Consider the following 14269-nt stretch of genomic DNA (forward strand, 5'->3'; position numbering starts at 1 on the left):
AAGCCAGCCGATGGTCCGGGCGCTGGGAAAGTTCTCCCCGGCCTGGCAAGGGTTCGGAAGCTGGGACCGGATCCAGGGCTCGTGCTACGTCTGGCAGGCCACGGGTGCCCCCCGTCCTGCAAGCCAGCCGAGGGTCAGGGCGCTGGGGAAGGGGATCCACCGGGGCCCGGGGAGGCTCTCCCCGGCCTGGCTGCTTTCAGAACCGGTCCGGGGACCGGGGGTGGCTGGCTTTATAGTTTTCTGCCCACCCATAGTTAAAAGACATGGTTTTCTGTAATGCAAAGTCTGAAATATGTGCAACTCGTCAGCCTGTCACTTCGAGACCAAAAAATATACGAGACCTGCTCAGATTGTTCCTATTGAAGGAGGATGGCATACTCACGAATGGTCTATACAATATACAACCACATATACATAGTATACAAAGAAAAGGAATGCTAAATAACCAAGCATTTCCTACAAATGTACAAGAAAGTATAACAACATTTCAAACAAGACCTCTTTCACGGTATACAAAGGTGGACAACGGGGAGGCGGGTGGGCCAGTGAAGAATCCACAGGCAGATACTGTATCCACCAGAAAAAGCGTTACCGACGGTAAGTAACTTGTTCTTCTGATGGATACATCTGCCAGTGGATTCCTCACCTTGGGAATAGATTCCCACAGCAGTCCCCACTCCCGGAGGAGGGTGTCCACCTTCCTATACCAGAAAGCCTTGCAAGACAGAGCGCGCGAAGCGGCCCTCCCTCCTCATCTCAGAGTCCAAGCAATAATGCTTTGCGAAAGTATGGAGGGAGGCCCAAGTCGCGGCTTTACAAATATCTGCCACAGGAACACCCCGGGCCAAAGCAAATGTAGATGATTTAGCTCTAGTTGAATGAGCTCTAATACCCTCAGGAGGAGTCTTACCAGCCAGGGCGTAACAGATCTTGATGGTAAGGATAATCCATCTTGACAAAGTGCACTTGTGCACCGCTCTTCCTTTTGAATGACCTACATAGCCCACGAAGAGCTGATCGTCCAGACGAAAGTCTTTTGTCCTGTCCAAATAAAAACTCACAGCCCTCTTTGGATCCAGGCGATGGAGTCTTTCCACCTCTTTGGAAGGATGAGGAGGTGGATAAAAAACAGGGAGAGTAATAGACTGCCCCAAATGAAACGTGTGAGAAGTTGGCCTGATATATGATGTCACTAGTTCTAGTGTACACCTTGTATCAGTCCAAACAACCCTTATGGTGGTTGGTTGTAAAGTCAACCTTATAGACCAGCTATCCTAGTGGCAGCATGGACAAGAGCAGTCTTAGGCTAAACCCTGTATGGCATGTGAAGCCAGCTGTTATACCATTTGCAACCCCTTGAATACCAAATGAAAGGACACCACAACAGATATATTATGAAAATATAATGTATTTATTCTAGTCAAAATACCCTCAGCACTCTTTATGAGATTCGAGGTAAGTACAACACAGTCTTATTTAAGCATACATAAGTCACACAGGTAAGTAATACAGTTAGGCCCTAGGGGCCACGCAAACCATATACTAAGTAAGTGGTATAAGAACCACTGTCATAAACACAGGTTAGGCCTAGGCCTAGGGAATCGCTGGGGCTACACTATCCTATCAGTTGCTAGGCAGTGGGAGACCCACGGGATTCAGGTGCAGAGTGGAAACACTCACGCGTAATGCGTTAAAGTCGATAGAAATAGTAGTATTTAGAAATTAAGAGTTTTAGGACACTTCGGAAGGAACTAGGAGTTAGAGACTTGGAAACTAGACACTTGGATAGTCAATACCCTTGTGAGCACCGGAGTACTCAAGTTACCTAGCCCACGGGCTGCGGGTGCATAGGTGTGAACTTGCGTCGGGTTTCGTCGTCAACTCCTATGGATGCCTGAAGAAAGTTGCTGACAGGCAGTCAGTGAAGAGTGTCCGGTGGATTCCAAGGATGGAATCAGGAAGGAGGATACCTGTAAGCAGAGGGGACAGAGTCTAGGTCACCAGCCAGGAGCCGGGAAGGAACCAGGAAGGAACCAGGCGATGTCGTGAAGATGCAGGTGAAGAGGTGAAGCTTGTCGCAGCAGCCACGGGTACCAGGAGGCGTCGAGGACAACCAGAACCAGGAGTCGAGCTGTCCCACGAGGGCTCTTGCTGTCAGCGGCGTTGATGTCAAGCTGGGACACAACAAGCCTTGGCAAGCGCGTCCCACGCAGAATGAAGGATTCGCTTCTGTTGCAGACCAGGAAGGTCTGAGGTGCTTCTCTTTTGCAGGGAAGCAAGGGCCGGTCTGGAGGAGCCAAACCAGCGGTGGAAAGTTCAAGGTTCGTCGTCACAAAGGCTACTAGCCAACGGGCAAGCAACCGGACAGACGCGTCGAGCAGGAAAATGCAGAAGGGCCCCACGCAGAATTCGTGGAGTGTGGAGGGCTGATCTTCGGTGTAGATGGTGCTCGGGGTTGGGGCTTCTCAATCCCCAGAGCACAACTTCGAGGATGCCTCAGGAGCTGCGCTGGAAGCAAGTCGCCAATTTTCCCAGGTAGCCGGTCCCGCGTCTCTCGTCGCCTCCACGGATCTCAGCTGTGCTGTGGATATGGATCAGGGTCAGAGAAGTCTGGAAGTCAAGGCGCTGGTCGGGCTCTGCAGTCGGTTCCTCGTAGAACGTTGAGCAAAGCAAACGGCAGGTCGCTTGATGGTGCCTGTTTGCACAGGGTGGTTACTCCTTGGCCACAAGGGAGATTCTTCAGTCTTCTTCCGTAGTCGAATGTCGAAGGTCCAGAGTTTCTGTTCAAGTTCAGTTTATCAGGATAATCTAAAGTCCTAGGGACTCAGCTCCCACTCTTATACTAAACTGGGGGGCTGGGTTACCTGCTAGGTCCCTCCTATGGGTGGGACCAGGGAGGGGGGTGGTTACACCCCCTTACCTTTGTCCAGTTTCACGCCAGGACTGGGGCTGGAGTGCCCCAGCACCGGTTTGAACTGGACTATGCATGGGACACCTTGTGTGCCCCAGGCAGTGTCTCGTTTTATTCATCCCTCCCTGCCCCAATACACTAAGGCCTGTCTAGGGTGGTGCTCGCACCTCCCAAGGCAGGAAACCTATTGTCCAAGCCTCCCTCGCTGGAAGGTCTCCCAGCAGCAGGAGGTCAGACTCGTGTCTGTGGCAGCAGCATCCATTTTGTGATGCTGGGGCTCTGGTTAACTTTAACCGGGTAGTAGGTCTTCAACATGTCTTCTCCCTCTAGAAGGGAGGAATACTATCCTCATCGCCGGAAACAGTGTGGGGGTAGTATTCCAAAGTGTTGGACACCTCACACGACATGTTTTGATAAAGCCAAACCATAGTTACCATAACCGCGAGGATTATAAGGCACTTTAAGAGTATATGGTAGGCGATATCATAGAACAGCTATAAGGACATGGTTCCGAAAGCTGCCGACAGGCTCAGCTCGTGCTAGAGCACCATCTCACATGTTACCAAGCACTCTGCCTTCAGGATTGTTAAGGCCTGCCATAGGAGTGACTGATAGGTTACCCATGTGTCTATATATAAGGTAGGTATAGGAATACTACACCTAAGCAAGGGGTGATTACACAACCTTGCCCCAGCTGAGTGATCAGCCAGTTGTGTCATAATGGAAGGCCAGCCAGGGGTGGCATAATACATGCTGCAGCCCCTGGTAGGTCTAGGGTACACCTATGCCCTGGGTACCTAAGGTACACTGTACAGGGTCCAAAAAGGTGATCCTTACCAATTGGGTTATGCACCTAAAGTGCATAGTGAATTTAGAAAGAGAACAGCTGGGCTGTGGGTCTGATTAGAAGGCCCACAGCGACATCTAAGTCGAAAACCAGTGAAGCAAAAGCAAAAAGTGGGGGTGAACATAGAAAGCAGACCCTACTCTCCTACAAAACGGAGTAACAACTTTTGGCAGGAAACCAGCCCTGGTCCTGAGAACCATCCTTTCAGCATGTAATGTAAGAAAAGGGGGTTTAGAACTAAGAGCTTGAAGCTCACTCACCCTCCTTGCCGAGGTTATGGCTACAAGAAAGACCGTCTTAAAGGACAACAGCCTCAAAGGACAGCTATGAAGAGGCTCAAACGGGGACCGCATCAGAAAAGTTAAGACAAAATTTAGGTCCCACTGTGGCATTACAAAGGGAGTGGGAGGAAACATGTTTGTAAGGCCCTTGATAAACCTCAGTACAACCGGAGATTTAAACAGTGACGGTTGATCAGGAAGGCATAGAAAAGCCGATAAGGCCGAAAGATAGCCCTTGACCGTGGCCACAGCACAGCCCTGCTAAGCCAAGGAAAGAGCAAACTGGAGCACATTAGAAAGATGGGCTTTTAAAGGGTCAATGGACCTCTCTCCACACCATTTCACAAACTTAGACCACCTGTAGGAGTATATGGACTTGGTGGAGTGTCGCCTGGCCGATAAAATAACATCCACCACATCAGGCGGGAGAGAGAAGGAATTCAGGTTGCCCCGTTCAATCTCCAGGCATGAAGGTGTAAGCTCTGGAGGTGGGGGTGTAGAACCTGCCCCTCCGACTGCGAGAGGAGGTCTTCCCTCAGAGGGAGACGGAGCGGAGGGCACGAGGAGAGGTGGAGAAGATCTGTATACCACACCCTTCTTGGCCAATCTGGCGCGACCAATATGACTTGGGCCCGGTCTTGGCGAATCTTCCTCAGAACCCGAGGAATCAAGGGTATGGGAGGAAACGGGTAAAGGAGTTGCGAGCCCCAACTCAACTGAAACGCGTCCCCCAACACTCCCTGCATCGGAAACTGGAGACTGCAGAATGACGGGCAGTGCGCGTTCTCGCGAGTGGCGAACAGGTCCACCCGAGGAGTTCCCCACGTCCGAAAGACGAGGCGAACCACCTCCGGATGAAGCCTCCACTCGTGATCGGCGGAGAACTGCCGACTGAGACTGTCCGCGCGTACGTTCAGCACCCCGGCCAGATGATTTACCATCAGACAAATCTGATGGTCCTGAGCCCAGGACCATAGACGTAAGGCCTCTCTGCATAGACAAAGAGACCCCACTCCTCCCTGCTTGTTGACATACCACATCGCAGTAGTGTTGTCTGTCAGGACTTGAATCGACTGGAAGGGAAGGGAAGGGAGGAAGGCCTTGAGCGCCAAACGAATCGCCCGCAATTCCAGAAGGTTGATGTGAAGCAACCTTTCCTCTGGAGACCAAAGACCCTTGATCTCCAGATCCCCCAGATGAGCGCCCCACCCTAAGGTGGAGGCATCAGTTATCACCGTGGCCACCGATGGAGGTAGATGGAAGGGCTTTCCTTGAGACAGATTGCCCTCCACGCTCCACCAAGATAGATCCGCTGCAGCTTCTCTGGAGATCCTGATCGACTCCCTGAGATCTCCGTTGTGCTGATACCACTGCTTGCGGAGGCACCACTGGAGCGCCCTCATGTGCCAGCGTGCATGGCTGACCAACAGAATGCAGGAAGCGAACAGACCGAGCAGGCGAAGGACCTTCAGAACTGGAACAACCGCTCCATTGTGGAATAAAGGGACCATCTCCTGAATGTCGAGAATTCTTTGAGGAGGAGGAAATGCTCGACACACAGTAGTGTCCAGTACTGCCCCTATGAACAGGTTGCGTTGAGAGGGCACCAGGTGAGATTTGGGCACAGTTATCGAAAAACCCAAGTCGAATAACAGCTGAGATGTTACCTGCAGATGATGTTGCACCATCTCTGGGGACTCTGCCTTCAGAAGCCAGTCGTCCAGGTAGGGGAAAACTGGAATCCCCGACCTCCTGAGATGAGCGGCCACCACTGCCATCACCTTTGTGAAGACTCGAGGTGCAGTAGTAAGACCAAACGGGAGGACCGCAAACTGGTAATGTTGCGACCCAACCGTAAAACGGAGATACTTCCTGTGCGACTTCAGGATTGGGACATGAAAGTACGCGTCCTGCAAGTCGAGCGACACCATCCAGTCTCCTTGCTGCAACGCTTGAAGAACCTGCGCAAGGGTCAGCATCTTGAATTTCTCCTGTTTCAGGTAAAAGTTCAAGATTCTGAGATCCAGGATTGGACGCAATCTGCCGTCCTTTTTGGGAATCAGGAAATACCGGGAGTAGCATCCCTGACCCCTTTCCTGCTCCGAAACCACCTCTGTCGCCCCTTTTTGAAACAAAGCCAGAACCTCCTTCTGTAAAAGAAGCAGATGGTCTTCCGAGCAGTAACCTTGGCAAGGAGGGTAAGGGGGAGGAAACTCCCGAAAGGGAAGGGCGTACCCAGTCTCCATGAGGTTCAAAACCCAAAGGTCTGTTGTAACAGATTTCCAACCCCGCAGAAAGTGGGACCCCGACCCCCCACAGGTCTTACATGATCCGGGATGGGGGATCTAGGGCTGCTTTCCTGAAGCCTCATTGGGAGCAGAGGAGGAGGAAGAAGAAGAGGGGTTGCGTCCAGAACCTCTCCGACCCCTTTGTCTCCCTCTATAGGACCTCTAGAGGGGATTCGGTTGTTGCTGCTGCTGCTGCTGCTGAGGCTATCGGAAGGAGCGAAATGAAGACCTTCCGAAACCCCTAATTTTTTTTAAACCAGATCCTTTAGCAGGTGCTTGCAGACCCAAAGATTTAGCAGTCACCCTACTGTCCTTGAATCTTTGAAGGGTGGAGTCAGCTTTTTCTCCAAATAATTTCTGTCCATCAAACAGCAAGTCCACCAATGTGGCCTGAACATCCGTGGAGAAGCCAGATGAACGGAGCCATGCCTGCCTTCTTGTGGCTATAGACAAGCCCATAATTCTTGCCACTGAATCTGCTGTATCAAGCCCCGATTGGATAACTTGTCTAGCAGCAGCTTGAGTATCTGCGACCACCTCCATGAAGGACGCCCTATCATTATCTGGCAGCTTAGGGGCTAAAGACTTAATTGAGTCCATTAAGGCATGCACATAATGACCCAGCAAGCACGTGGCATTGGTAGACTTTAAAGCCATACTTCCTGATGAAAAAGTCTTCTTAGCCGCCTGGTCAACCTTTTTGGACTCCCTATCAGCAGGAGACTGAGGGAACGCCCCTGAAGCATGCTTTGAGCAGGACGCCTGCACAACCAGGCTCTCTGGAGACAGGTGTGTTGAAAGAAAATCCGGATCTCCAGGTGCCACCCTGTATCTTCTCGCCACCTGCCTGGAAACTGCCGGAGAAGAAAATGGTTTTCGCTAAACCTCCAAAACAGGCTCCAAAATGGCCTCATTAAAAGGCAGCAAAGGCTCAGATGTTGAAGTGGGTGAATGCAACACCTCTGTCAATAGATTAGACTTGTATTCCGCAGAGGGTAGCTGCAAGTCCAACAGTTCTGCAGCCTTTTTAATAACCACATGGTAGGGAGCCAATTCCTGTGGTGCAGAGGATCTAGACGAAGTATGCTCCCACTCAGGGGTCGTATCCAGGCCACTAGCCTCCTGTATCCCCTCAAACTCATCAGAGGATGTGTCCACTTCGCCTTCCTCTACCTCCACTCTATACCTTCCTTCTTCCAATACCCTTTGGGCCTCCCTTCTTGATCGAATCCGTGGAGCCGGCGGCGTCGGCGGCGCCAGAGACGGAGTCGGCGGCACCGGACGCGGCGCCGAGGGAGTCGGCAACGGTGTCGAGGAAGGCTCCGAAGAAGGTCTATCCTGAGGAAGCCGAGATGGATCCTCAGACGGCGCCGGAAACTGCCACGAAGGCGCCATCGGCAGAAAGGGCATAAAGGGGGCCTGAGCGTAATGCTGTGGCACCCCTAACGTATACGCCATAGGATCCACGGGACCAGTTGGTGCACCGGATGGGAAGGCAGTCCGATTAAAGATTCCATACATGGCATTTAAAAAATGCGAAGAATCAGCACCTGGAACCGGGAACTGTGGATAAGGTGCCGAACCTGTATCCTTCTGCGGAGTACCTGGCAGCGGCGCCGCAGTGTCCTCCACCGGAGCCGCAGAATCCTCAGTCCCTGGAGGAGGCTCTTCCCTTTGTTCCTGACTACCATTAGAACCAGGCGACTCCACTGGAACCGGAGACGAAGCCAGTGACGGCGCCGGTGACTGCGCCGGTGATCGCGCTGGAGTCCGCTTCGGCGAAGGAGATCCTCCCGGAGACTTAGAAGGAGAAGGTGACAAGTCCTTACTTCGACATCGTCGAGGCGAAGCCGATCTCGATCTCCTGTTCTTTGAGGACCGACGTCGAGAAGAATGTTTCCTCTTTTTATGATGCTTCTTCGACTTCGATGACCTCAAAGTCGACGACTCCGGCCTCGACTTCTCCTTCTTTCTCCCTCTCTTCTCCTTTCCGATCTTAGCCATAAAAAGCTTAGCCTTCCTCTCCTTCAATGCCTTCGGATTCATCCTCCTACAGCATACACAATCTTCAACATCGTGGTCAGACGAAAGGCACCACAAGCAATCCTCATGGGGGTCCATCATCTACATATGGCCCCCACATTCCCTGCAGGGCTTAAAGCCCAACTTCCTCGAAGACATTACAGATTTTACGAACAGTAACACCTAACAACTACAAAGTAGCAGGAGAGTACTGGAAAAACCGTTGCGCGTCGACGGCGCGGAAAAAAGGGAACTGACGTCTTCACGCCGACATGGTTCTCTTATGTCTCCGATGACGTCATACGGAGTCGCAAGCGGAGCCGATGCATTATGACGTCCTCCACATCGGCGTGGAGTGCTGGGGAAAAAAGTTCAGTGGAATGCTGGCGCAGGGGATATTCACAAGGTGAGGAATCCACTGGCAGATGTATCCATCAGAAATCCTATGTATTTGTACATGACTACAAACTGTAATAACAATATCATACATGTCACCTCTGTACCAATGTATCTAGGCACTCTACTGTACTGAATGCTTGAGTTCTATACTAAACTTCAATTCAAAAGAACATGGAGTTGGTGCCGATGCACACTGTCCACTAAGGAAGAGGAAGGAGTCACTCTGCATCCCATGACTTGAAAGATTTCTTCAAAGAAAAGCAACCTGCAAACATCAGAGTCCAACACTAGAGGCGTATAAAGAACATGTGTATCTACAGCAACACATGCTATGAAATTTTTTTTTTTAGTGGTGCCTTAGCAGTGCTTCCAGGTTTTGGCATCTGTTGCTCCTAAGTAGACCCCAAATAGTATGTGCTGGAGGTGTAGCAGTGCTAACGGAAGTTCGCCTTCAGTCAATCCTAAGTGGTCTCCTTTACTATCCAGGCACGCAAGCCTTGGAACATGCTATCAAAGAAAATAGGGATCATCAACAGCCACCATGAATTCTCAATAACAGTCAATACTTGGCTGCTTCCCAAACTTCAGACTCAACTAACAATAAGTCACAATTGCTTATATATGATGTCTCCAAAACAATCCCTTACACTCCATTTGCATTCCTCTATATCAGTAAAATGCTGCAACATTCACCTGCAACGTCAGTAACACATTTATGAGGCTTAATGCATGCCGTAGCAAAAAACACTACTCATATGTGACACCTCTAGCTAACACTTTAACAACCATGTACAGCCTAAACAATAATTTCTAACTCAATCAGTTAAGTACTCACGGAAAGTACGACAGATATCCGACCTACACTATAAATGAATACTGGCTTGCTCTCTACAATGTTGGCTGTTATTCATTTTTTTTTACAAGGTACCCAATCTATGTTAGTTGGAAGGTGTCTGAGTAAATGGAAACATGTTGGAAATATAATAAGAAAGAGCATAACAAGGCAGAAAGTTAATGCTGGTGTGGTTGATGTCTTTTGTCTGAACTTAAATTTCAGTCAGTATGTAATAATCATGAACCCTTAAAACATGTTCCCTATTAAAACAGTACATTTCTAAATTCTTCGGCAGCTTACTAATGGTTGCATTTTGTACTTTATTTATTTCCTTTAGAGCAAGATAAATACCCTTTCTTCACACCGTGTTTAGCTTTTAGAAGTTTAGGTGCAATGATAAAGTTACTCATTTGCAAACTTGTTTAGGCCTGGAAATTATTTTATATATGCATGAGCTACAGACGTACCTAGTAGTATACTCTGACAACACAAGTGGGCAATGTATGCACAAGAGTAATGTAAGTAGTGTGTGTGAGGTACACAAAGTTGGAGTATAGTAAACGTACATAGTTCCTTAATTTCATAGGAATTTGCTGACACCAACTGGATGATAATAAATGGTAAAAAAACGTAAGTAATGATATCGGAGAGAAAGGCCCTCAAAGGGAAGACCAGCTGGTACTTTGGGGGAGCAGAATATCTGAAACAGATAATTATAAATATCTTGGACTCACTTTTGATAGCGACGACACCTTCAAGTCCGATAAAGAGGAGATCAGAAAAAAAGACATGGCCCTCGCACCTAAATGGGCCCTCCTATACCTAGATTCTTGAAACCGCCAAAGCAAAAATAACACCGACCCTAACTTAGGATGGTGAAGCATGATAGGCAGAGACATCTTGGTCCTGGACAAAATCGTAATTCATATATACAGGCGAATCTTTCATATCTCCCAATGCACTTCACCAGCACAAATCAGACTTGGGCTAACAAAGCAGACTCACGCAAGGGGAGCAGCTTTTGCTGCTCTCTGCGATAAGCCAAAAAACGCAGAGCCCAATACTATTAATTACTAGGTTTGGGAGGAGATCGCAAAAAAGCCACGCGCACCTTTTCACAAATATTTCAATGATACCATCGAACTGTTAGGCCTGAAGGAATTGTGGCTAAGCTCAGCAAGCCTAGATCAATTAAAAAAAAGGGCTCATCAGAATCATCTAAAATATCAGCACTGTTAGAGGATAGGGCAACCTTACCGAAACGCCAACACGCCTGTGTTGTGTTGAACAGCTACACATCCCCGAGACCTCAGCAGTACCTTGCGGAAGCCCTAAATCCCAAGACAAAAAAACTATTTTTGTTCTGCCAACTAGGCGGATCCTTGTCGCTACCATTTATTAACCCTGAATAAGGACAGCTATAGACATGGCCTGCTGATTATGCGGTTTGGCAGTCGAAAACCCTGGTCCACACCATCTGTCTCTGCCCAACCACACTAGAAATTCACTGGATACTTTTGCGCCCCCATTGGAAACAGCAAGGGGTGCACACTTGCAAAGAAGCAATCTTGACTTGCTTCAATTCATCAGATGCGAGTTATATTGCTAAAATAGTTAAGTACATTCATGGTGTGAAAAAGGCACTATAAGGCATAAAAACATCGCCAGAGGCCCACATTCCAACCTGCCTTAACAACAGACTGACAACCACTTCCTGTTTGAGGAAATAGATACCTCTTTGGACAACCGCTTCTTGAGTGAGGAAATAGACACCACCCTTCATCCGTCCAGCCCGTCATTCTAAAATGTACTTTGACCAACAAAATTCATCACCTTGCATTCTCATTGATGTTTAAAAAAAAATAAAAAAGGGAACATTTGTTTGATTATTTCAATCACAGAAACTTTAAATGATCAGTATTAATGTTGCACTTTCGTTGATTTGTATTGTAAAGATTTTAAATATTCAAACAATAAACACTCACACATATATGGAATATGCTACTTACCAGTATGCACCTTTTCTTGGCATGTAGAGCTGCAGATCTACACACTTGTGCATAGATCGCCATCTGGTGTTGTGCCCGGATGTTTGCAGTTGTTTTTCCTCTTGGAAAGTCTTTGGAAGTCACAAGGTCGGTGACTCCTCCTTTTGATCGTATTGCGCATGGGCTTCGGCTCCATCCTCAGATTGTTTTTCGCCAGCAGGGAAATGATCGAGCGTAGTAATAAACAGTGAAGATGCCTATGTGTGTTGTATCTAAATAAAATAAACTGGGACAGATAAAGGTAGCCGGGGAGGCGGGTGGGCGTGTGTAGATCTGCAGCTCTACATGCCAAGAACAGATGCATACTGGTAAGTAGCATATTCCGTTTTAGGCATATGAGCTGCAGATTACACACTTGTGCATAGATTATATAGCAGTACCCACCCTTAGCGGCGACCACCCGTGTCTGTTGCAATGGTTTGAAATAATGTTTTGAGTACAGCCTGGCCCACACTAGCTTGTTGCTTAGTTTGCACATCTACACAATAGTGTTTAGTGAAAGTGTGCGGTGTTGACCATGTAGCTGCTCTGCAGGTATCATCTAATGGGATGTTCCCTAAAAATGCCATTGAAGCCCCTATTTTGTGTGTAGAGTGGGCTTTAGGGGGAACGGAAAGCGTTCGTTTTGCTTTGTGGTAGCAAATCTGAATGCATTTGACAATCCACCAAGCTATTCCCGACTTGGAGATGGGGTTGCCCTTGTGTGGTGGAGAGAAAGAGACAAACAGCTGTTTGGTATTGCGGAAAGGTTGTGTTCTCTGATTGTAGTAGAGTAAGGCTCTTTTGACATCTAGTGTGTGAAGAGCTTTTTCTGCAACGGTTTGTGGTTGCGAGAAGAAAACTGGTAGTCCTACTGCTTGGTTTATGTGAAAGGGAGAAATGACTTTAGGGAGGAATTTTGGGTTGGTACGGAGAACAACCTTGTTATGGTGCATTTGCAGGAAAGGTTCTTGAATGTTAAGTGCTTGTATTTCACTGACCCTTCTGAGGGAAGTGATGGCTACAAGAAAAGCGGTTTTCCATGTTAGGAATTGGAGTTCACATTTGTGCAGAGGTTCAAAGGGAGGCCCCATTAGTCTGGTGAGAACGATGTTTAGGTTCCACACAGGTGAGGGTGGCAGTCTGGGTGGAATTATCCTTTTAAGGCCTTCCATGAAGGCTTTAATGGCAGGTACTCTAAAAAGTGATAGATGTTGCCTGTTTTGCAGATAAGCTGCTATGGCTGTGAGGTGCAGTCTAATAGATGTATAGGCTATATTGCATCTTTGCAGGTGTAGTAAATAGCCTATGATGTGTTGAATGGACACATCTAGGGGATTGATGGTATTGTTGTGACAGTAGACAACAAAACGTTTCCAGTTGGCGGCGTAGCACGCTCTAGTGGTGGGTCGCCTAGCTTCTTTGATGACGTTCATACAGTCAGGGGGAAGATTGAGGTAACCAAATTCTAGGATTTCAGGAGCCAGATCGCTAGGTTGAGCTGAGCTGGGTCCGGGTGTCTGATCTCTCCATGGTTCTGGGTTAGGAGGTGTGGAGAGAGGTGTAACTTTTGGTGCGGTACTACAGATAATTCCAGCAGTGTGGTATACCACAGTTGTCTAGCCCAAGTTGGAGCTACTAGTATGAGAGTGAGGGAGTGTTGTAGTTTGCGCACCACTAATGGAATGAGTGGGAGAGGCGGAAAAGCGTACGCAAATTTGCCTGACCGGTTCATCCATATCGCATTGCCTTTGGACAATGGGTGTGGATATCTGGTGGCGAAGCTTGCGTTTTCGTGGGTGGCGAAGACGTCTATCTGTGGATGCCCCCACAGTTGAAAGTACGGGTGAAGAACTTGTGGATGTGGTTCCCACTCGTGGATCTGTTGTGTCTGTCTGCTGAGTAGATCGGCCATAGTGTTTTGGACTCCTGGGACATGTTGGGCCAGGAGAAAGATTTTGTGGGGTATGGCCCATCTCCATATACTCTGCGCTAGCTGAGAAAGCTGTGGAGAGTGTGTGCCGCCTTGTTTTTGAATGTAGTACATGGCTGTCATTTTATCTGTGCGGACTAGGACTGCCTTGCCTGAAATCTGTGTCTGGAAGGATTTCAGGGCTAAGAATATTGCTAGTAACTCCAGATGGTTGATGTGGAGTAACTTTTGTTGAGGTGTCCATCTGCCCTGCATGGTGTGATGTAACAGGTGAGCTCCCCAGCCGGAGAGCGATGCGTCCGTTGTCAGTATTATCTGAGGAACTGGGTCCAGGAACGGTCGCCCTTTGGAAAGATTTTTGATGGTCCACCACTGCAGAGAGCGATGGGTACGACCGTCTACCAACACCAGATCCGTTAATTGATCTTGGGCCTGGTTCCATTGGCGCGCTAAGCACTCTTGGAGAGGACGCATCTGGAGTCTTGCGTGAGGTACTATGAATATGCAAGAGGCCATCATCCCGATTAGTTGCATAAACACTCGAGCTGGAAGGGAGTGTTGTGCTATTGCGCGTAGAGCCTGAATGCTTGTGATCCTGGCCGGACTGGGGTAGGCTAGTGCTTTCGAGGTGTCTATGGTAGCACCGAGGTATTGTTTTACGTGGGACGGTTGCAGATGGGACTTTGCGTGGTTTACTGTGAAGCCCAGTTGGTGAAGTAGTTGGAT

General features: G+C 48.6%; 1 protein-coding gene across 2 annotated transcripts in view; it reads right to left on the reverse strand.

Annotated features, from left to right (window-relative positions):
• The window catches only part of NEK1 (NIMA related kinase 1), a 1277786-nt gene that overhangs the window by 779363 nt on the left and 484154 nt on the right, over window positions 1-14269 (reverse strand). The gene's annotated exons all lie outside the window — the stretch shown is intronic.

Source organism: Triturus cristatus, chromosome 2_2, assembly GCF_964204655.1.
Source record: "Triturus cristatus chromosome 2_2, aTriCri1.1, whole genome shotgun sequence".
Classification (NCBI taxonomy): Eukaryota; Metazoa; Chordata; class Amphibia; order Caudata; family Salamandridae; genus Triturus; species Triturus cristatus.